The sequence below is a fragment of the Barbus barbus genome (genome assembly GCF_936440315.1).
Source record: "Barbus barbus genome assembly, chromosome: 41".
Lineage (NCBI taxonomy): Eukaryota > Metazoa > Chordata > Actinopteri > Cypriniformes > Cyprinidae > Barbus > Barbus barbus.
The window spans coordinates 13,230,653-13,255,512 of NC_136719.1; the positions used below are offsets into that span (position 1 = coordinate 13,230,653).

A 24,860-nucleotide genomic window follows, 5' to 3' on the forward strand; every position below is an offset into this window, starting at 1 on the left:
TATTTATATATAAATTAAATTATATGAATATAAATATATACATGTAAATACTTTCTAAATATCTACTGTATGTGTATGTGTATTTATATATAAATAATAAATATACACAGTACACACATGTAAACAAAAACTTTTATTTTGGATGTGATTAATAATGATTACTCGTTTGACAGCACTAATATATATATATATGTATATATATACTGTATATAATATATATTAAATTAAATTCTATGTTTATTCATATAACATATAATATATGCTTTGTTTTTTTAAACAGTGGGTAAGTAGTTTGCTTATATACGTAGATTTTATATTCTGTTTTGCTAAAAATTGTTTAAAAAGTTTATAGTACAATTTTCTGCTGATTTCAGCATTTTGTATGTACAACCAAAATACTAAACAAAAAAACACGATAGGTGCTACAATTCTGCTATCTAGCACTTTAGTGTTTATATACAAAATGTAAACCTGTTGTACTTGTTGATATGGATGCCACATAAACATAAATATGTGCTGTTTATGTGTGCAGTGTGAAACACGCAATTTACTGGATGTTTTTTGTGTGCATGAGTTTTGTCTTACAGATCTTTGGGTCAGTGGAAAAGTGCCAAGTAGTCATTTGATTGAATTTGCTGTCGTAAACCTGGATTTCACCCATGAGTCAGCAGTTTTCCACACTCTTGTCAGTGTGGTTTCAGCCGCTGGCTAGATGTGTCGGACCGTCTGGGTCTGAGAGCAGCACGTCAGAGTCAATAAGGACTATCTCTGAGGAGATCTCAGCTTTTGCGTTCTTTTGGAAGTCTCAAACTCAACCATGGTGCAGAGCAGCTGTGTTTTGTTCGGTAATCAGAGAGACAATACTGCCAGACTCAGACTTTACTGTCTCACAAGTCCTTCTGTGCAAAGCAAGTCTCTTAATTACTGACCTACAGATACACTTCTCCTTTGACTGTATCCAAGGCTCATTTATTATACATGCTCACGACAAAGGAGTAGGTATGTGCATTAGGTAAATAGTTAAGTGACTTTTTAAAAAAGAACACAAGTCTGTGTCAACAGTTGACACAATGCTTTTGTTTGAGCAGCTGTTATTATGAACGACACGATCCCTTGTGTTTTTTCCCCCACTAGTGTCACCAATAATGATTTTATGGTGCATGATATATTGGTACCGTATCAGCTGATATTAGAGATTTCTTTTAATTATTGGAACATGTTTTTAGAGATTATTAATTTAAGTTGATATTTTTCTTTTTTCATTAATTTTAGCACATTATTATTATGATTTTATTTTTGGCATTTTCACATTTATTATAATAGGACAGATCATAGCTGACAGGAAGTGAAGTGGGAGAGAGATAGGGGGCGGTTTGGAAAGGTCCTCAAGTCGGGATTTGAACTTGGGACGTCTGTAGCACTGTATGTCGCGTGCTGCCCACAAGGCTATCGGCGCCAACTCATTATCATTTGTTTATTTATTTTTAACATTGGCCATTGAGCGGTTATTGTCTATAACAAAAAATAATAATCATTTATAAAATTATTATTGGCTTGTCTGTATTAGCTAGAATTTAAATATTGGTGCATCCCTAATTGATTGTTTTGAAATGGGTTTCTAAAACACACCCTGCTATTGGTCAATCAAACTGGTATTCCCGCCCTAAAACTCATGCCATTGGTTGAGGCAACGTTGCTGTTGTGAGCTTTTGGTAACACTTTAGTATAGGGACCAATTCTCACTATTAACTAGTTTCTTATTAGCATGCCTATTATTAACATATTGGCTGTTTATTAGTATTTATAAAGCACTAATAAACATGACCATATTCCACATCCCTAATCTAACCCTAGTATCTAAACTTAACAACTACCTTACTAACTATTAATAAGCAGCAAATTAGGAATTAACTGAGACAAAAGTCGTAGTTGGTATGGTTTGTTAATAGTGAGAATTGGACCTTAAAGCATGACCGGGTTAAAAAAAAATAAAAAATGTATATATATATATATATATATATATATATATATATACATTTGAACTGGTTTACTCAATTCATGTTTAATATGTAGTTACACATAATGGTAAAATAATAAATCAATAATAAATCACTTTTCATACTGACAAATGAATAGACATTTGATTTAAAATATTTAATTTAATTACAATTTTAGCACTAATCAAGGTTTGTACAGTATGTCAGTTTGAAAAGTGATTTACTTTTTTTTGTTTTGATGAAAATTAGGATTTTTTTTTTTTAGATGGCAACATAACTTAAAGTTACTGTATATGGTGTATGATCCACTACACTCATGCCATTGGTTTAATGCAATTTTGCTGTTATGGGCTGCATAGGGTTTATTTTATTTTATTTGATATTATTTATTTTTTTGATTAAAGCTTTTAATATTTTTATTTTCTTTATTTTTATTCCAGTGTTTGTGTAGTGATTGTTTGCCCTTTTTTATAATTGATTAGCTACTGGTCCATATCAAGATTCTTTTTTTTCCTCCAGTCCATTTGGGGTTTTTTGTTATTACTTCAGCAGACCTGAAATCTCATTGAGATGTAATGAGTGTATTTTAAAGGACATTACGAAGACATTAGGTACTGCTCCATTTCTGCCTCTTTACAATAGTGCTGATATGAATGAGAAGTGGGGAGCAGTCACCAGGGCGACTAAAAGTGGACTGAGCCAGCCTCTCAGTCCCTTATTTGCCAAAGAGGCGTGAGAGAGAGTGAGCCAGGGGAGTGGAAAGGAAGGACAGCGTGCTGCATGTGTACAGTTACATACAAAAACACACACATTGACACATATACCCAGTCAGTCCAGAGACAGAGGCAGTGCTGCTGTCTCTGTAGAGTTCTGTCTCTCTGTTTTTCACTCAGCTGTATCCATTAGCCAAGATGCCGCAGAGAAAGAGGAGTTTCACTTTTGGAGCATACGGCGGGTAAGAGCTATTGCTGTTAGCCAAAACATCTCACATTCACTTTTCTTACTCTGTGCTGTTATGTGTGATTATAAATGATCTGTCGGGATATCAGCAACTGTGGTTACGGTCTCAGTAGAGAGATACAATATCAGCGTGTTTGAATGCTAATGCATTGTAAAAGCGGAGTGTTATCGCTAAGCATACTTGATTTCACCACTGCTATATATTTGAATGACAGGACTGCTCTCTCGGAGTGCAATGCTCTCGTGAACTGCTCTCCTGCAAGTAAACCCTGTTATTAAAGGCCATTATAGCGGAGAGGGTAATTGAGTTTGGATTGAATTAGACACTGCGGTGACTGAAGCAGACACACATCCAGGCAGAAACCTTGTGTCTGAGAAGCAACCAGGGAGGTTAACGTAATCACAGGCTGTTTACCCTATAAATCCGGCCTTAAGGATTCGATTAAGCCCGCTTTAAGTGATCTGTTGATTCAGTAGGGAGGAATTCAAACCCAAGATTTCGTTTGACTGAATACCCACAGATTCCAGTGAGATTCCTCTGCCTGTTAACGGATCCCGTCCGCTCAACAGGTGCAAGGCTGCCATATTTCAGTTCTGTGTTGTCAAGGACAAGTGTTATCTGTGTCCGTGTGGCTGATCTGATCACAGGAATGCTGAAGAAGACACATTTAACCTGTCCCGCCAGAACTGTCCTTAAATAGATGTATTACCAGGACACATTGCACATTTCATCTAATATGCTTAAATGCTTGAAAATGGTTTAGCAGACCAATATAAATACACATCAATTTCTTAAAAAACCTCAAATCCTATATACAAACTGCAGACTGAATACTGTTTAAAAAACATTATGACCACTTCCTGGATGGAATTAATAATTAAAATATTACTGAATTAATTACTTTATATATATATATATATAGACACAGTATATATATTTTGAAAATATTTACATGAATTTACATTATACATGCATGTGTGTTTATTTATATATACATAATAAATATACACAGTACACACACATTGTACACAAATTACAATTATTTTGGATGCAATTAATGGTTGCCCAGCACTAGTAATATATGTTTTTGATTTATATACTGTATATAAAATAAAAATTAAGGGAGTTTGGCATTCAACACTTTAAAGGTCAGCTTGTACTTTTACAAGTTTGTTTCACTGACTTTGTTGATGGAAGGAAATTATCCGTATTGACCCTTTTTTTCATTTCGCTCAGTAAATTGTCTTTGGCTGTGTTTTGACATTTGCTTGGTCCTGAAGATTGTGACATCTAAAAGCCATCTCTGAAAATTGCTCCGGGTGTAGATAACAAGTGAACAAGTTTGCTTTGCAGGTGATTGGTGTTTACATGGCCTCGTGAACATGCACCTGTTTACAGAATCTAGACAAACATTGTATAATTCAGTGTGATTTAGACTGTTCAAATAATGATCTCATTATGCAGGTTCTGCATGTGGATCTGCATGTGAACAATCCCCTCAGGTAACTTCAGACTGAAATATGGAGTCATTTTCATAAATGAAGCCTGGTAGATGCTATGTTGGCCCATCTCTCTGGCCTCATGAACTTTTAATGGAGTCTAATGAAATAAACAGCAGGTCCAGGCTTTGTCCCAGATCATGAAATGCTTTTCTTTTGTGTCTTTCTCTCTTTCCTTCAGTTTGGCACCTGGGTTGAGTCATAGGACTTGACTCTAGACGTCTCAAAAAGACTCTGAGTTGTCCCTGTTTAAAAACAACCATGTGGAAAAGCTACTTGTTTTGCAAGCAGTGGTGCTGATCGCTGGTTTTTGGAGGTCAGCAGATTCTTTAAGCCCAATTTCAATGTTCCAGTGGGGCAAAGAATGGGACAGGGAGCGAACCGAGAAGAATTGGAAACACTGAAAAAAGTCACTCAGAAATTGCTAGTAAATTTCACAAATAATTACAAAGAAATGGCAGGTATCACATTGAATTAAAAGTGAAACATTGAAGTAGATTGTATTTTCTTTCTTTTTTTTTGTAAAACATACTTCAATAATCTTTATTTTTCACAGAAAATTCAATTTTACAGTCTAATTGGTAATTGACCATTTCATGCCATTTTCCTTTCATTCTGGTTTGTACATATTGTTTTCCATTAACACAGGTTTAGTTAAATGACAAAGATTAAAGGTGCTTGTCAGCATTAGTTTTTCTAATCCACTGTTTGTTTACTGAGTGGCATTTTAAAGAGGCAGCTGAACCGTTTTCATTAGGGTTTTGCTTTGCATTACAAAGACCATGTGTGCACCTCACAAGGATCTGTGAGCACTCATCCACCTCTCTCAGGTCACTAAACCAACGCGAACCCCTCTGTCCTTCATCTGATCTTCCTCTGAATTTACACTCACATTCACATTCAGGGCTGTATCGAAGACGTGACTGAAGATGGCAGGAATAATTTTAGTGTTATTTGAAGAGACAAAGACTATTGATTATTGGTTCTGAAGCAGCTGTTAGACACTTCCAGTCACATAGATGGCTCATACATAACTCATTTTCAGCAGGGGGGAATTTCCTAAGAATGAATTGCACCAAAAATAGCACTGTTTTTTTTTTCTTAGGGTTTGTACATGCTGTCTTGTTTTACCATCCGATATACTATAAGTGAAAAGGTGTCTGGTTTATGCCATTTAACATCGCATTATCATCATCATCATTTGATCAATTGCTATTACTCATATTGGTAGAAAATATACACAAACATTTTTTATGATATAGTGTTTTTGTGAATTTAGAAATGTATCTAATATTGATCTGTATTGGTCAGTATTGGACATTTAATTATCTTTGCCATCATCCAACACTGACTTAATCAAATGTAATCTTTAAAAATAGAAGAAAAAATAATTAACACTGATAAAAGTAATCTTATCTCAAAATTAATATCAATTCTATACTGTACATTCATTTTGTGATGCCTAAATTCACATGTAGCATGTAAAATGGCTGATTTTACTCATTTATTCAAAAAATTTTGTTTATTTATCAAGGATGCACTAAATTAATCACAAGTGACAGTAAAGACATTTATAATTTGTTATGAGGGTAGGCATATAACAAGACTGCTTTAAAATTCATCTTTTCCATCACAGGAATAAATGACATATTTTAAAAATATAAAACAGATAAAGGCGGGGTAAACGATTTCTGGAAGCCAATGTTGATATTTGAAATCACCAAAACAAACATGCCCCTACCCCAAAAGGGTCTCACCCCTATTTTGATAGACCCGCCCCACACATACAGTGGTGTGAAAAAGTGTTGGCCCCCTTCCTGATTTTTTATTTTTTTGCATGTTTGTCACACTTTAATGTTTCAGATCATCAAACAAATTTAAATATGAATCAAAGATAACACAAGTAAACACAACATGCAGTTTTTGAATGAAGTTTTTTATTATGAAGGGAAAACAAAATCCAAACCCACATGGCCCTGTGTGAAAAAGTCCTTGCCCCCTAAACTTAATAACTGGTTGGGCCACCCTTAGCAGTAACAACTGCAATCAAGTGTTTGCGATAACTTGCAGTGAGTCTGTTACAGCGCTGTGGAGGAATTTTGGCCCACTCATCTTGGCAGAATTGTTGTAATTCAAACACATTGGAGGGTTTTCAAGCATGAACCGCCTTTTTAAGGTCATGCCACAGCATCTCAATAGGATTCAGGTCAGGACTTTGACTAGGCCACTCCAAAGTCTTCATTTTGTTTTTTTTCAGCCATTCAGAGGTGGATTTGCTGGTGTGTTTTGGATCATTGTCCTGCTGCAGAACCCAAGTTCGCTTCAGCTTGAGGTCACGAACAGCAGCTTGAGGTCACGAACAGATGGCCGGACATTGTCCTTCAGGATTTTTTGGTAGACAACTGAATTCATGGTTCCATTTATCACAGCAAGTCTCCCAGGTCCTGAAGCAGCAAAACAGCCCCAGACCATCACACTACCACCACCATATTTTACTGTTGGTATGATGCTCTTTTTCTGAAATGCTGTTACTTTTACGCTAGATGTAATGGGACACACACCTTCCAAAAAGTTCAACTTTTGTCTCGTCAGTCCACAGAGTATTTTCCCAAAAGTCTTGGGGATCATCAAGATGTTTTCTGGCAAAACTGAGACGAGCCTTTATGTTCTTTTTGCTCAGCAGCGGTTTTCGTCTTGGAACTCATTTGGGCCATTTTTGCCCAGTCTCTTTCTTATGGTGGAGTCATGAACACTGACCTTAACTGAGGCAAATGAGGCCTGCAGTTCTTTAGATGTTGTTGTGGGGTCTTTTGTTACCTCTTGGATGACTCCTGGGAAGGTTCAGCACTGTCCCAAAAGCTTTAGAAATGGCTTTATAACCTTTTCCAGATTGATAGATCTCAATTACTTTCTTTCTCATTTGTTCCTGAATTTCTTTTGATCTCAACATGATGTGTAGCTTTTGAGGATCTTTTGGTCTACTTCACTTTGTCAGGCAGGTCCTATTTAAGTGATTTCTTGATTGTGAACAGGTGTGGCAGTAATCAGGCCTGGGTGTGGCTAGAGAAATTGAACTCAGGTTTGATAAACCACAGTTATGTTTTACCGGGGGGGGGGTGCAACGATTAGTTTTGTGAAACATAAGCCGCTTTTCCACCGAAATTACCTGGAACAATATGTCCCAGGAACTTTTTTCCCCCCAGATCTGTTGCTGTCTGCGTTTCCATCATGGTCTAAAGTACCGAGAAGACCTAACCTAACGTAACGTTAGGTCTGCGCGCGTTTCTTAATACCAAGTATGCAAATTTCGGACTTGCATCCTCGGTAGTTCGGACTCACACTCGGGAGTGTGAACTCACGCAGACGGAATTCTGCAAAGAGCAGCACACTTGATAATGTCAGTCAGCTCGCCTTGGCTGCTGCAATTCCTCACTGTATTTACAGACGAAATATATCAAACACCACTGCCTCTTTTCGTTTTCATTTAAATATATTAATAGAACAATAGAATAAAGACCAAAAATTACACAATACTCTGATATTTACACAGATCCTACTACTTGCCTTATCGTTCCACAGTCGTTTTCCTCTTTTTGTCTTTTATCCGCCATGACATATTTTGTCGCTCGGCTCGGCTGTTCACTGAAAGCTGTCTCCTCCATATCATGAGTAGACACACCTCTTACTGCTGATTGGCTACAAGTTTGTTTTGGTACTCGGCCCGACTCAGTTTTCTAAAACGTTTTTGAAAAATTACATACCCTGCCTTTAATTTAAATTGTAATAATATTTCCCAATATTACTGTTCTGAACTGAATTTTTCATCTAATAATAAATCTAATAAATACAACCTTGGGGAACATTAAAGACTTATACATTAAATACATTAAAACATCTTACCGACCCCAAACTGAACAGTAGTTTGAGAAAATAGTATAGAGTTTTAATGTTGTCAGTTTAACAGTTAACAGTTAATAAAAATAATTTTCAGCTTATCTGTATTTTAAGGATTTTAATTTTGCTGTTTTCTTTAGTAAATACTGAGACTAATTTATATTTATTTAGTGAATTTACCTTTAAACCCCAGGTCAAATTTCCAAATGCTGTCACACGTTTGATGCATTCCAGCATTGTGTGTCACATGACAGGTGCTGTTGCTGCTGTTTTAATGGGTCTCTGCACCTGTGCTGTTTTGTAACAACAAATGTGGACATTACAGCTTGGAGACAAACTTCTGCTGAAACCTGAAGAGCTGTGAGACGGTCTGCATGTGTTAAGGCACCCGCATACATTCATCTGGCTGTCACATTGTAGGCTTGCGACTGGTACCACTGCTTCTCAGTTCAGTACATCCACTGTACTGTTACTCTTTGCTGTCGTTCAGTCGCAGCTTTCAGATGTTGAATGTTGATATCGAGGCCTGCATTGTTTCACACTTTGTTGTTTGCTTATGATGTATATCACTTGAGCATTATTCATTATTTAACAAGAAGATGGGCATGTAAACATATAAACATGTGCTCTTTATACACATGGTGTTTTTTGCTGGGGTATTGTTCCTCTGTGTTCCAGAGTCATGAAAAATTTATGGGCATTTATGTAAGGTTCTTGTTATGGTACACAGTGTATTGGCAGTGACTAGAGACAGCAGGTGTAACTCCGTCATCTTTAAACACTCACATACTGAGACATTATAGTATCTGTCAACACTGACATATTGTTTCCTCACTAGTCACTTGCATCATTTCTTAAAACACACTAGTAATTAGAGTTTAAAAAGAAGAAACATCTTTCTTTCTGATCAGAAATGTCTTATGTTTACTTTATTATACAGTATGCTTACTGTACTGTATATTCCCTCTAGGTATACAATTTTCCCTTTAATCAGTTATTACTATTCACTATTCAGCAAGGGCATATTAAAATTACAGTTTAAATTCACTGAAAAAATGATATTACATTTTTTTAAGGTAAGTGGTTGCAATCAGTTTATTTTAGATTTAAATAAACTAATTTAATATACTAACTTTCAGCAAAATTTGTTTATTTAAATGTAGCTAAAATTGTTCTATTTCAAATAAATGCTTATTTTTACTTAATCAAAAAGGTACAGCTTTATATAAAAATATTAAGCAACAGAACTGTTTTCAACATTGATTATAGAAATAAAGAAAAAAAAATGTTTCTTGAGCACCAAATCAGCATATTGGAATGAAAAAAAACAACAACAAAAAAACAGCTTTGCCATGGAATAAATTAAAATAGACAACAGCTATTTTAATTGTAATTAAAATTTTATTTCACAATATTACTGTTTTTAACTGTATTTTTGATCAAATAAATGCAACCTTGGTGAGCACAAGAAACTTCTTTCAAAAATATAAAAATATACTTTTACCTTTTTGGGGCTTTTGACAGCATCTTTGAACATGGTTTATAGCACAGATACATGTAAAACATCTTTATAATCTAGCATTGCTTACATCAGCAGTCTCGGTCTTTATTGTTTATTTATTTATTTATTTATTGTGAATTATTTAATTCTTTGTACTTTTTAATCTGCTGGAATCTTTTTCATTTACTGAAATCAACATGACAAAACACTACTAAATCTGCCCAGTTTAGTTTGCTTGTTTCTCTGTTAATACATTATATACTGTAGTCACAAAGTGAACAATTTAGTAGTCAAGTTGTAATGGGTTAAGTTTGCATCATGCATTTTGTTTCCCACCACAAGGCCACTGAGCTGTGACCTTGAGGAGAGTTTAGGATCATGGATTTATAAGTAGATAGGACAAAATTAACATTTGGGACAACATCAGTTTGCAAAAAATATGTGTTCAAAAATGTGTCAAAAAACATAGACCCACTAAACTTTGTTGACTTGCATTGCAAACTCATACCTTTAAAGTTTGTTTTATTCATAGCATGAAAGTGTCTCTGCTTTTTCCAGTTCGACTTCCTTAATTATTTAATTATTTTCCTTAATTATTTAATTTGTAATTTATTAATTAAATTAGTTGTTTTATGTAATGTGTTATTATTTATTTATTAATTTCTTTCAATTAATTAATTTATTTATTCATCGATGCAGTCACCAAAACACTTGGTGGAAAAACAAACATCTGTAGGGTAGTGGAGATGCTGGAGCCTATTCCAGCATCTCGGGCCGTGGGCGGGGGAAACACCCCAGACAGATGGCCAGTCCATCAAAAGGCTAACACATATTCATAAGCATATTTTATTCTCAATTAATTAATTTATTTTTAATGATTCTCGTTCCTTTGTAGATGAACTGAACCATCAGTGGAGGATGCTTGTGAATTGTGCTTTCTAAATTATAAATGACATCCAGCAGGATTGTTGTTCTCTTTACTCCAGTAGCCCTGAAGTGTTCAAGACATGATTTATGATGCACCATGTAACCTTACCAGAGGCATCATAGGCTGTGATGGTCAACGACCTTGTGTTAGAGCCAAGTCAGCTTTCACATTTGATTCAGTAAGTCATTGTATCCTGTGTAGCTCCTGTGTCTCCTCTGTATCTCGTAGTGTACCACTCACTCACTCCGAAACCTTTATTGCAGTGTTATAAATCCGAGCTAACACAATCTGCTCGTTTAATATATTGTTTGTGCCTGCAGAGGTTTGAGGGCAGCAATGGTACATTATTACATTAATTCAGAAGATCCTGACAGAAAGGGCCCCAGGCTCTCCATAGGACTCCATAGGAAACCCTCTAGTTTATGCTCAGAATCCTAGTGATGAATTATACATCCTTACTGTAGTTCCACAGTAAAGGAAACACAGACTTCCATGTACTGATATGTCTAATATAATAACGCATTATCTATGATGTACTTTCGATTAAAAAGCAATCCATTCAATTAACCTGCATAACATTTATTTCTACATGAAGTGCAACATCCAAGAGGAACGAAACTGCCTAACGTTGGCAAGATAAAGTTCAACGTGAACCGCCAAATTTAATTAATTTATAGGCGCAGATATTACATTGAGAAAATTTGCAAAAGAATTGTGATGTCAAAAGGTCATTGTCACGTATCGGTTTCCGTTTAGTTCCTGTTTTCCCTTATTTGGTTTTTCCTGTCCTAGTTTAGTTAATCATCGTTTATTCCATTCACCTGTTTTGTATTAATCATCTTGTTTGCTCTTTTGTTCTTGTTCCTTTATAAGTCCTCAGTTCTCCCTTTGTCTTTGCCTGTGTTTAATGTTAATTAAAGGTTTAATGTGTGTTGATGCTACGTTGTTCTCCTGATCCTTTATTTTATTTTAACTACAACCACTACACTGTAACAGTCATTCATATATTCAGGCAAATATTTGGTTAAGTGTGCGTTTAATACATCTGTTAATTTTAGTCGGCTAATTACTTAAGTCACGCATGCCATTGAACAGTAATCCCCTGCGGATATTTTGGCTCAGTCGAAGCTATTCTTCAGAGTTTTACCGCACCCAGATTCAATTTCCCCTTTATGAGGATTCAGTGCAACACGAGATGAGGTGAATGTGAAAAAATCAAGTTTTATGAATCTCCTGTGGGCCGCTGACACATGACTAGAGTTCTGATATAGTCCTCATCCTTTTGTTGGCAGCACAGATTTGTGACCATTTGACAGTTCATCAAAAACATCATAAATGTTAATACACATTAATACAGTACACTTAACACTACATGAATATAGCAAACAATAAAATGTATTGATCTGTCAAGGCATTATTTACATACAGGTTGATGGCACCAATGTTCCCTGCAGGCTTCAGTAGTTTGAATCTGACGTGGTCTTTTGGGTGCATTTGAGTGATGCACTGTTTATGTGTTTGAGCAACTGGGGATTTTACTGTTTATTTGCGGATATGAGGCAAAGCTAATTAAACTGGAGAGACTATGAGCATCCCCACAGCACAATCGTCAGAACTGACAGCAATTATGTTTTGTAATCTACACACAGAAAGTCTGTCTCCTTTTGTCAAACAGATTGTGTGGATTGTTTGAGGATTGTGGGATGTTTTTATAAATGGACAAAAGTATAAAATAAAAACCTACCAGCACACACAAACACACACACACACAATTTAATATAGCTGCTGAGTAAGTTGCTCAAGTTGGGTTTTTTTTTTTTTTTTTGCAATTTGCCATTTGAGATTTTTTGCAAAATGTTTCTCTGTCAAATAAATGCTGTTGTTTTGAACTTTCTATTCATCAAAGAATCCTGAAAAATTGTATTACAGTTTCCATAAAAATATTAAGCAACAGAACTGTTTTCAGCATTAATAATAATATGAAATGTTTCTTGAGCATCAAATCAGCATATTAGAATGATTTCTGAAGGATCATGTGACTCTGAAGACTGGCGTAATGACTGCTTTGCCAAAGGAATAAATTACATTTTAAATTAAATATAAATAGAAAATGGTTATTTTAATATTATTAGTTATTGTAATATATCACAGTAGTACTGTTAAAATATATATAAATAAATGCAACCTTGGTGAACATGGTAAAAAGTCATGTCAACCCCAAATTTCGAACAGCAGTGCATATTGTAGGGGGAGATTTATTTAAAAATCCATTTGTTGTGCATAGCAAAAGCAATTGTATCCGTTCATGGGGGTGAGTAAATGATCTTTTAAATAGCTTTAGTGAAGTGTGAACCGAAGGCACATACTTTAGGCTTGGTGCCTAAAGGCAACAGAGATGTGAGCCAAGGTCTTCACTGTACTTTAGATCACCTGCACTGAATGGAAAAATGTAGACAGCCTAATGTGCTTCAGTTTGGCTGAAGGTTAATTACTGAACCTACTGAACTGTTATCAGTGTTTGCTTTTGTTCCAGTAATGAAACTGGCTTGTATTAAGGAAGCCATCTTTTGTCTCCTTTTGTAATACACAAACAATTCCAGACAAAAAACAAGCCATGAGTCAGAGTGAAGCTGTGAATGAAATGAAGCTCTGTGGCAGGATTGGTGTGAGACTCCTTCTCCTAAACAAAACACTGTGCTGGTTTTCGCCTTGAGAACTCATGAAAATGGACTACAATTTTGTGACTGACTATTATTCATTTTGGATAGTAAATCACAAGTGTAAACAGATACAGATTTGTGACACGTTAGCATTGCTAGCAAGAATGGTGAACACATTATTGGCAAAGACAATCAAGCTCCACAGAGAAGGTGTATACAAAAAAGGAAACAATGATATTCCCTTTTGAAACCCCACACTGCGTCAGACATGTATGGACTTGAGGTGACAATATACAAAAAATAACAGGTAATGTAGTTTTCTTTTAGCGCTGTACCTTTATGGCAACATCCGTTGATGTACTTGACTCCGAGTGCCTCTAAAGAGGTCAGCGTTTAACATCAGCTGTCTTATTTGAAACGAGAGGCTGTCAGAGGAAAATCAACATCTGTGACATCGATTGTCCTCTTGTCTATTATGAGGAGGTGAGGCGGGATAGTGAATTCAAAGTCCACTGTATAGCAGCTGTCAATAAAACACACACACAGCAGTGATGCTTTCAGTCCATTTACATTCTGTTAATGCTTTCGTGTCTAAGAGCAACAACCTTGTGTCTATTTCTAGCTCTAGGTCAGAAATACCACAGATGTTAGCCGGTATAGTATGAATCCTGATAGTATGCAGCCTAATCCATGACAGACAGGTTCCTGGAAAGATGGATTGCCATAAAGCTGCGGACTCTACCGCCTGTCTGACTGAACGGGGTGAATGTGCACTTTAAGTAAAACACACTGGAAATATGAGAGTATCTAAACAGCAGCAGGGGAAACACGTACAGAACAACTGATATGTCTGGTAAATATTTTGTATTTTTTGTATTTAACAGTTGCAGAGCATTTTGGTTATTTTAGGCTACTATTTAAATGTATGTCTCAGGTGTTGTGCACAATGTTCAGTATAAGATGTTAAAGCAGTTTTAATCTTCTGTGTTGCTGTGATGCATGTAAGAAGTGCAGATTTTGCACTCTAATTCTTCAGTTGACAAGCGAGTGTTGCATCACAACACCATCTGCTGGTGGCCAGGATCATGCCTGAGTCAACATTTTCCCCACACAATGTGTGCTGGCAGATTTTTCATATAGTATAAAGCAAAAAAATAAATAAAAATAATAATAATTAAATATTAACATCTGTTTCAGTCACTGCTAGCTGTTTTTAATGGTAAGAAATTGCTTTCAAATGTTGACTGAGGATAAATGGATAGAAACAAATTACTCAAATCATTTAATTTAGTTTATTTGAAGAACAAATCATGCTATGTAATTCTACATGGGAAAGTGTCATTACAAACAGGAAATAAAAAAACAGTATTACTTCCCCTATTACTTGAAAATTATTTTGTTGAATAAAGACTAAATCATCATAAGCAAGGAATATGACTCTAAATAGGATATTTCTGAATGGACATTGGTAACCAAAAACATTTGGCTTTTCTGTGTTTTTTAATTTTGTTTATTATTATTTATTTTTTTATTTTTGCTCACAATGTTGGAATATCTTAAAATGAATCTTAAATATCTAAAAATCCTAAATATCTAAAAATCTTAAAAATAAATACCACACATCTGTGAGTGCGGGCAGTATTTTAGTTATTTGGGCAACCGGTTGTTCTGTGTAGATAGAAAACAGGTGCAAGGAATTGTCTTTAACAAAAATGCTTTTTTTTGTTTTTTTTTGTTTTTTGTCATTTCAGAGTTGACAAGACATTTTCCAGAGCCAGGAGTTTGTGGTAAGTACTGTCTTTTTCATTTAACTCTGAAACAGTCATTCCAGAAACCACAAGCTTTTATGCTGTTTTGCTCAAGGGTATCAGCCTGGACATAGTTACAGAGGTGGGTGGGTGGGTGGGTAGATAGATACCCTAGTTAAAAAAATCCTGTGCCATAATTTAGTTAAAATTATTTTATTTCAGACTAAGTATACTTCAAATCCATTAACATTTTTATTGACATATCACTTCAGACTTACTGATATAACATTTTAATTAAACTTTATTTTGAGTAATTCTTTATTACACAAAGCACATTTCTTAAAATTATGCCTAAAATGTGTTTAATATCACTATTAATAAGGATTGTATGATCTCTGTATAATATCAGTCTTTAAATGTAAGAGATTTAATGTGTACCGGAGGTATGCTTGCAATAATTCCACTTTCGCACAATCAAATATACTTAAGTATATCTTTAGTTGAAACTCAGCACTCCCACACACAATTAAGATAGTTCACCCAAAAATGAAAATTCTGTCATCATTTACTCACCCTCAAGTAGTTTCAAACCTGTATGAATTTATTTGTTCTGCCGAGCACAAAGGAAGATATTTTGAAGAAAGTTTGTAACCAGGCAGGGCACCATTTACTTCCATAGTAGGAAATAAAATACTATGGAAGTCAATGGTGCCCCAGAACTGCTGTTTTCCACATTCTTCAGAATATCTTCCTTTGTGCTCGGCAGAACAAAGACATTCATACTGGTTTGGAACTACTTGAGGGTGAGTAAATGATGACAGAATTTTCATTTTTGGGTGAGCTATCCCTTTAAGTATAGCAGTTTAGTATACCAAAAGTACAATTGCAGGGTATTTTTATTAAGCACATAAATATGTGAATGTATTTTGCAGTATACAAAGCACAAAATAAATGTATTTCAAATACATTTTAGTATATATTTTTTCACTAAGATAGATAGACAAATGGATGACGGATAGACAGACACATAGACCAGTAGACGGATGGAAAGACAGGCGGATAGACAGATAGACGACAGGCAAAAAAGTTAGGGAGACAGTTTTTAAATTCTAACTTGTGTACTGTTGGTTTTAACCTTGTATCTAAAATGTCAAGAGTCAAGACATATGGGATTGTTTGACTCTGCTCAGGGAGTGTCACAAAGCCGTACAGAGCGAGGACAGATTAAATGTTTTCGATTTGGGCAGTGGTTTTGGGATGAGAATGGTCCGGAGTGCAGAGGACATGCTGCAGCCCTGCTGCCTTGTTGCCACAGCGACGGGAGACAGCTCTGCAGTGTTGGCAGGACGAACTGGCTGAGGCGCATATGCGACACTCTCACGCCCCTGTCTGTGTGAGTGAGAGTGTGTGTGTGTGCTGGCAGGCCGTGTGTACAGGCCTGCTTAGGATGCCAGGCGCAGATGGACAGCAGCCTGAAGGTCGGTCCTAACGAACCCATGGGATAAACCAGATTCCCGACTCCGGCATCCGTCCCTCCACGTGTAACCTCAGGACTCGGCCTGCATCAGTCTCTGCCTCTGTAGCAAACAGCCTGCAGGACGAGAGCCCTACCACGTCTATCCTTCCTCACTGTTTTCTTCTGAAGACACAGAGCAGTTGAGGACAACTTGAGGATTTCTTCATATTTACGGCAATCGCATCTTTTAAAATCTCGCTTCAGTGGTTTTGTGACGGAACTTTGACAGTTAGTCCATTGCTGGAGTTGCAGTTTGTTTATATATTTTGTAACTGGATGCAAAATATGAGCTATGATCATGAAATATGATCATGTATAGAAAATGTATTTTTTTTTTATTCAAATGGTGTATATATATAGTGGTGATAATACATCAAAAAGACATGCAAATTTATGTATGAGACTTATTTTGAGTCTTTGAAAGAGACTGAGAGGAAGAGGATTCATTAGCTTGCGAGACAGGATCTGACTACTGTGATCCAGAATTAGGCCATAATCCCATCTGTAGGCCTGAGACCTTCAGGAAGGAAGACAGATCTCAATTAGCCTGATACATCCACAATGCCTTGCTCTCCCTTTCGAATCAGGAGGCCGAAGAAGTTCTGGTGAGTTTGAATTCAGGAAGGTCTTTCAGTGGCAGATCTGAATATGAAAAGAATGTAAATTTTGCGGTGCAGCGAGTGTTTGTTTAGTGGTCATTATGTGCGGATTGTACTCTTGGACGTGGCATACATTAGCATGAATGGATTTAGATTGGTTTGCTTAATGAAGGCACCTTGCTTTGCGTCACAAAGCAATCTTTGCACAGATCCAGCAGGAATGCTTCAATATTCAGCAATGATGCTGCATTAGAGGAATGGAGTGTGAATCAAGACACTTTTATCTGTTGATAAGGCATCTTTATCTCCCTGTCTCTTTCACTCACGCTTTCTCTGTCTCTTTTATTCAGATTATTTCTCTTTCTTTGGTACATATATGGGCAATCTAGGTCACTGTCATTGTGTGCATATAGCAGTATTAGGTTTAGCTCTTGGGATAAAAATGGCATGAAATTGCCTGACTAGCATATTTTTTTGTTCCTGTGCAAGAACAATTTGATGCAAGAAAATGTATTATATTGTTTATAGTATAACCCATTTGGTCTTTGGCTGTAGTCACATACAGTAATTGAGTGTTGTACTGCTATTATAAGACAGTTAACACATAATAATAATAATAAAGAATACTAGGGATATATTCTGTTTTTAAAAAATAGGGGGGGGGGGGGGGGGGGGTGCTTGTTCAGTAAGGACCCATTAAACTGATCAAAATAGAAAGTGAATACATTTAAAATTTTACAAAAGATTTCTATTTTGAATAAAATGTTGTTCTTTTGAACTTTCTATTCATAAAAGATCATTCATAAAATCATTCATATTCATAAAAGATAAAAATAGCAGCGCAACTGTTTTTAACATTTTTTTTTCTTGAGCATCAAATCAGCATATTAAAAAGATTTCTGAAGGATCATGTGATGCTGAAGAGAAAAAAAGGTTTTAAATTGTAATGATTTATTTTTGCTTTACTGCATTTTTGATCTAATAAAAGCAGCATCGGAGAGCATTAAAGACTTCTTTCAGCAGGAAACATTAAGAAATCTTACCAACCCAAACAATTTGAATTATAGCATAAATTTTAATGAAAAATTATTTAAAGATAGCATAGTTCATTTGTTCACCCCATGTTGAAAATATGTTTTTGTTTTTTCTCCATAGAGCATCTCTCATTGTATGGACAGACAGAGATAGATAGATAGATAGATAGATAGATAGATAGATAGATAGATAGATAGATAGATAGATAGATAGATAGATAGATAGATAGATAGATAGATAGATAGATAGATAGATAGATAGATAGATAGATAGAACTGTCCCTTTTGGTTTGATGCTAGTATCAAACTCCAAACCTTCTCTTTCTCCCTCAGATAAATGAATGCTCCAGCTGCATGTTTTGCAGCTCTGTAGCATATAGTCCTCCTCTTCACAGCAGCATCCCTAATACCAGGCCAGCGCTAAATCCGGAAGCACTTAGCACACAATACGGCACTCAGATTACAGGCTGCTGGTCCCACAGTATATCTAACCCCATCTCAGGTCAGTTAAACCCATTCAAGGTCCAGAGAGACTCACCTCTCTTCCTGTAGTGGAAATAATACACATGCTGTATATTTTTCCCATTAACTCAGTGGACTTTAGCTACTTGCTTTCATTAATCTCCGTATGACCTGCGGCTATGAGAAGGCTGCTGACATTCTGAGGAGAGGTTTGAAAGCAATCAAGTGTCTTTCCTGTTGCCCTTTTTTACTTCCCTAACATCAAAGAGACATCCCTGGCTTTGATAAAGTATCTCTGAAAAAAGTGCAGAAATAAGTTATGTCAGTACGGAGTGACAACAGTTCATTTTACTCTTCTTTCATCACAAAGTGCAGGTGTCACAGAGAGAAGAGACATGGTTTCCTCAGACTTTCTGTTTTAAGTCGAAGTCGATCTTTTCCTCTGGAAGTATGCCATAGTGTCCTATTTTGCTTTATATAATTGAGCACGTTTGTCTAACCGATGTTGAGCTGAGTTCTGTCTGGCATTATTAAATGAGACAGAGATATACGGAGGCTGGTTTAAAATAATACAATGAGCCATTAAGAGCACACAGTGTCCTTCTGTGTTGGGAAACAGGTTGTGTCTGATGAGATCGATAGAGTAGAGCAATATCCACTGGTGCAAGCATCCGCACACAATCATAGACATTGGCGGATTGTTTTTACCGTACTCGGCTGTTGTTTATTTAGCCCTGTTTTGGCAATTATGGTACATTCAAGTCCTCTTAGGAAGTTTGTATTTACGAGTTTGTGTCTTCAGAATCACTTGGTTTAGAGCAAGATGTCGATATACGTTTTCTACAAAAAAAAATTCTCTACTTCTAGAATGATGAAAAATGTGCATATGTTTTTGCTTGTTTTCATAAAATTCATGCAGGTGCTGTAAACTGACTATAGTTACATATTATATCATAATTGTATAATATGATTGTAATTTGAACATGCAGTTTAGCTAATTTTCTTTCAAACAATAATAATTTAATTAATTTCATCACATTTATTATCAATATAGCCTCTACAGCTATTGCGTCCACAATGTTTTTTCACTGACGCCTCCCCAGATCGGAAACTCTGGACTCAAAGAAAATCCCGAGTTTCCCAATCTTAATCATGAATTTGTGATGCCATTCATGTGTGTTCTACTCATAAATATGATAATTTGGAGATGAATGCACTATTGCTTGTGCAAGACAGGAACTAGGCTATGACTTCTGATTCCAATTTGCTGTTTATTTAATATTAATGATGGCAAATTACCCATTTTATCTAAAAAAAAAATCGTACTGATGTTATTGATTTATAATTTAAATTTAGGATGCGACTGTATAAAGTCATCTGCCCTCTAGTGGCGGTGTAGATTTCTCCACAAGAGTTGTGTATCTTCTACATTTACATTTATTCATTTAGCTGACGCTTTTATCCAAAGCGACTTACAATTGCTATATATGTCAGAGGTCGCACGCCTCTGGAGCAACTAGGGGATTAAGTGTCTTGCTCAGGGACACATTGGTGTCTCACAGTGGATTCGAACCCGGGTCTCTCACACCAAAGGCATGTGTCGTATCCACTGCGCCATCACCACCTTCATAAGCTTCATATCACTCATGTCAAAGTTTTTACATAGTACCTAGTGAAAATAACAGTACCTTTTTTTTTATAATCGACAACTTAATTTCCTGTATACATTAATGTACGGAGTAGAGCAGCTCGAACATTTTTAGAAATTTCCTTTTGTGTCCATAGAACCAAAATCATACAAGTTTGCAGTGACATGAGGATGAGAAGACAAAACTTTCAGAATTATACCTTCACTTCTTCTCAATAAGTCTCAGAGAAGCAGAATGTTTCTCTTTTGTCTGTGTGATGATGCTCCTGAGATGTTTGAGAACTGCCTGAGTGATCTGCTTTCTTTACTCTGTGCGCCGCCACAGTTCATAGTTGTAGAGCAAAGAAGTAGGCTCTGTTCTTTAGTTTTTCACAGTATGCATGCACAAGAACCGAATACAGGTGAGTTTGCTTGATCTTTCACACTCCTGTATCTGTGTGTGTGTTTATGGGAATCTATCGGCTAGAGTTTCATGGAGAAGGGAGGAGAGAGCTGTCAAACTTAATCAGCCCAGACTGTCTCTGTGTGTCTCTTACATGCAACTGTCTGATTAAATATAGCAGCAATGTGACAAGCTAGTCCATGATTCTCTGAGACAACATTTATAAACGGAAACCCATCGAAATCACAAGGCACACAAAATGCGTATTAAAAGCAACATTTGCAGAAATATGCATATTTGAAAACCTGTTAGGCGTATGAAAAAGCTCTTTTATGATGAATACACTTTGATGAAGTCTTACTGTATCTTCTATTAATCACATATTGCTGTTGGGTGATTAATTGATTTTGTAAAGATGCTTGTCTGCATGTTTAATCCATAACTCTGTCACAATAATAATCTGTGTATAATGACTGTTATCAGATTGTCAGAGAAAGCCTTTAACAATGAGACGATAGGTCATCATTCTTCATTCACACACACATGCCATAGTGTCACGTCGCATAGTGATATTTTTCTATACAGTAGCTTTATAGTAACAGAGTATAGGAAACAGCATGAACTTCAGTGTGAAGGATGAGCGATCTTTTTAAAAGCATAGTAACGTTAACTGAAGCATGTGCATTTGTATGGTTGATGAGAGCAGCAATAGTCAAGGGACGCTTGAACACGCTCCCATGGGTCAAAAAAAAAATGTGCTTATGCAATATTGTCACAGTTTGAGGCAGAAGATTCATTGGCTCACAGTTTTGAGTTACAAGTATTTTGTTAAAAAAAGGAATGCCATTTAAATTTATGAGGAGCATTAGTAAAGACCTAGTCAGAATTTTTCCAAGCTTCTTCAACATTTGTACAGGCAATAACTCTAATACGCATTTAAGCTTTTTGCTCTATTTCCATTGGATAAGGTATCATATTTTCTCAGAAGCTGTTTTGTAAAAAGATTTAGCAAATTTGCTAAAATTCCAGAAAAGACAGATATATCCACACCACTCTTTTTTTTTTTTTTTTTTCTCACGCTGGTGGCTGCTGAGATCTCTATAGAGGAATAGTTAAAGGGAAATTATGATGGCCTGGGCCTCGGGGAAAGCAGCTAGTTTATCAGTGTGGATATCAGCACTCATAAAAATATTAGACCCGAGCATGCTGTGATGTACAAGTTCCTCCTCCTCAAACTGAAGCTGCCCATTTGGGTTTATTCCATCAAAATGCCTTCAGGGCCAGAGGCACCATGGGGTGTTCTGATGGCAGAGACATGGGGAGATGAGAGGCATGCCAGATTGATGTGCCACGCATCAAAGCTCAGTCCAAGCTCACTTCTGGAGGTTCTGGCAGGCAGACACTCATCTGACCCATTACAGACTCCATAGGCAGGCAGCTAGTGGAAGGCATTAGCTGTACCCACAGAAAGAGCCAGTTGTGATGGTCACGTTTGGACCACTAAGATGAAAAAAATGAATTCGAATTTCTGATTTTTTGATGTAAATATGCTATAATGAGTGCTGGGGCTTCTTAAAAGAACTTGTGGTAATATATACAGCATTATGGTAATATTTTTCAAAAAAAAAAAAAAAATACACAGTCACTTACATATAAAAATTTTAAATATTTAAAAAATATATATAAATGAAAGTTTATTCTTCAGTATAGTGAGGGCTGTTTCTTAAAAGAACATAGGGTGAAAGTTGTTGGTAACACTTGACCAATTCTCACTATTAACTTGTTGCTTATTAGCATGCCTATTATTATCATGTTGGCTGTTTAGTACATATAAAGCACATATTCTTGCATCCTACCTAAACTTAACAACTACCTTACTAACTATTAATAGGCAGCAAATTAGGAGTTCATTGTGGCAAAAGTCATAGTTAAGTGTTTGTAAATGGTGAGAATTGGACCTTAAAATAAAGTGTGGCCAAGTTCTTATAAAACTATTAATATTTTTTTTCAGTGCAAAAACAGGATGCTGGGGTTTCTTAAAAAAAAAAAAAATAAATAAATAAAAAAAAAAAAATATATATATATATATATATATATATATATATACACACACACACAATTATTTAGAAAAATAGAAATATTTATATTCACACATATATATATATACAGTGGGGCAGTGAGTGGAGGATAGGAGGGCTTCTTAAAGACAAACTAACAGGTCTGTGAGAGCCAGAATTCTTGCTGGTTGGTAGGTGATCAAAGGCTTATTTCGTGCAATAAAATGGAAGTTAATTATTTAAAAATCATACAATGTGATTTTCTGGATTCTTTTTTTTTATTCTGTCTCTCACAGTTGAGGTGTACCTACGATGAAAATTACAGACCTTTCCATTCTTTGTAAGTGGGAAAACCTGACAAATTGGCAGTGTATCAAATACTTATTTGCCCCACTATATATATATATATATATATATATATATATATATATATATATATATATATATATGATATTTGTGGGATAAAGGTCCCACAAAACTAGGGATGCACCGAATCCAGGATTCGGATTCGGATTCGGCCGAATCCTGGGCTTTTTGACGGGGTTCGGTTTCGGCCGAACCTTAGATTTATTTTCCACCGAAACCGAACCCTAGACTTGCGCTACGACGTCACACGGCCGTTGATTACGTGACGGTGTTTACATAGGACCCGTTCGAATGTAGTAGGCTGTAAGAATCTGAAAATGGAACGCGTAAGCAAAAAAAGTTTTGTTTGGCAGTACTTTCAACCAAAAGAAGGCGATTCAAGTCGAGCTTTATGTTCAATTTGCAATGCCAATTTGTCTCGTGGTGGCAAGTAGAGCCCGCCGAATTTCTGACCATTACAGCCCGCTCCCGCAACGTGTGTGTTACACTCCCGCCCGCTCCCGCAATATGTATGTCCACTCCCGCCCGCACCCGCAAAACTCTGAGAATTTATTCCCACACGATAATAGAGATGCATTGATTTTGTGTCTTCTCCCGTCCCGCAGGAAAAAAAACCGTATTGTATTGCTATTATTAAAGAGATTCATGTTTGTTCCTTTCCCTGACCTGCATGTATTCTGACGCACTGGTAGGGAAGATGAATATAGCCTGGGCTATCGGGGACATCTAAAACGCTTAGGCTACAGCGCGTTTCTTTAGACTTCAAGTACTTTGATTTTGTTGACAATGACATCATGTCGCTAGGTTACCTCCCGATCCCGCAGTGTTTTTTTTTAGCCGCCCATTCCCGCCCGCAGCAAAGTTCAAACCGCCCGCTCCCGCGAGATTTGCGTTGGGTCCCACGGGACCCGGCGGGTCCCAATCCCAATGCAGCACTCTAGTGGCAAGGACCCTAAGCAGTACACAACATCGCCGATGTTAAAACTAAGGATGCGAGTAGGATTCGGTATTCGGTTTCGGATTCGGCCGAATCTTAAACAGTGGATTCGGTATTCGGCCGAACCCCAAAAATCTGGATTCGGTGCATCCCTACACAAAACTGCTTGGATCCCCAGGAGCTTCTTCTGGCCTTGGTAGGTTGAGGAATGTCAGTGTCAATAGTAGCCAGCTTAATATCAGAGCAGCAACGTGTACTCGCCTCAGACACCCTTCTTACTGTCATCCTCTGGGGCCTTTCTGAAATTTTCTGCCGTTACAGGAATCGTCTGCAGTGACCTGATAGGTTTGTACTTTTTATAGTTTTCTTTTGAATAGTCCCTCTTAGAGTAGATTTACTCCAGACAGTTTGCATCAAAAGAGATATTTGCAGAATTCAGAATTTAAATCTCTGAATGAGTTGCATAATATATTTATATATTTTTAAATAGTTGTTGTCGACATGAAGGAATTAGGAGTTAGATGCTGCTGCTTGAGCTTTTAGCAGGGCCAGCTGGGGGTGATGTATAGCTGTTCCCCATCTGTGTCCTCCTGGGGCGGGTCATTTGGGTTCTCATCCGCTGAGCCAGGGAGAGAAGGGGAGACTTTAATTGCTGTAAATGGTGGTTTGGG

At 36.5% G+C, this 24,860-nt stretch overlaps 1 protein-coding gene across 3 annotated transcripts in view; it reads left to right on the forward strand.

The window, feature by feature from the left end:
- The first annotated feature begins 15,197 nt into the window (after positions 1-15,197).
- Positions 15,198-24,860, forward strand: part of LOC306860262 (rap1 GTPase-activating protein 1-like) — a 55,335-nt gene continuing 45,672 nt past the window's right edge. For all 3 annotated transcript variants that reach the window (XM_079401865.1, XM_079401872.1, XM_079401873.1), the window contains exon 1: positions 15,198-15,227. The gene's annotated coding sequence lies outside the window, so the exon portion shown is untranslated. The remainder of the gene's footprint in view (positions 15,228-24,860) is intronic.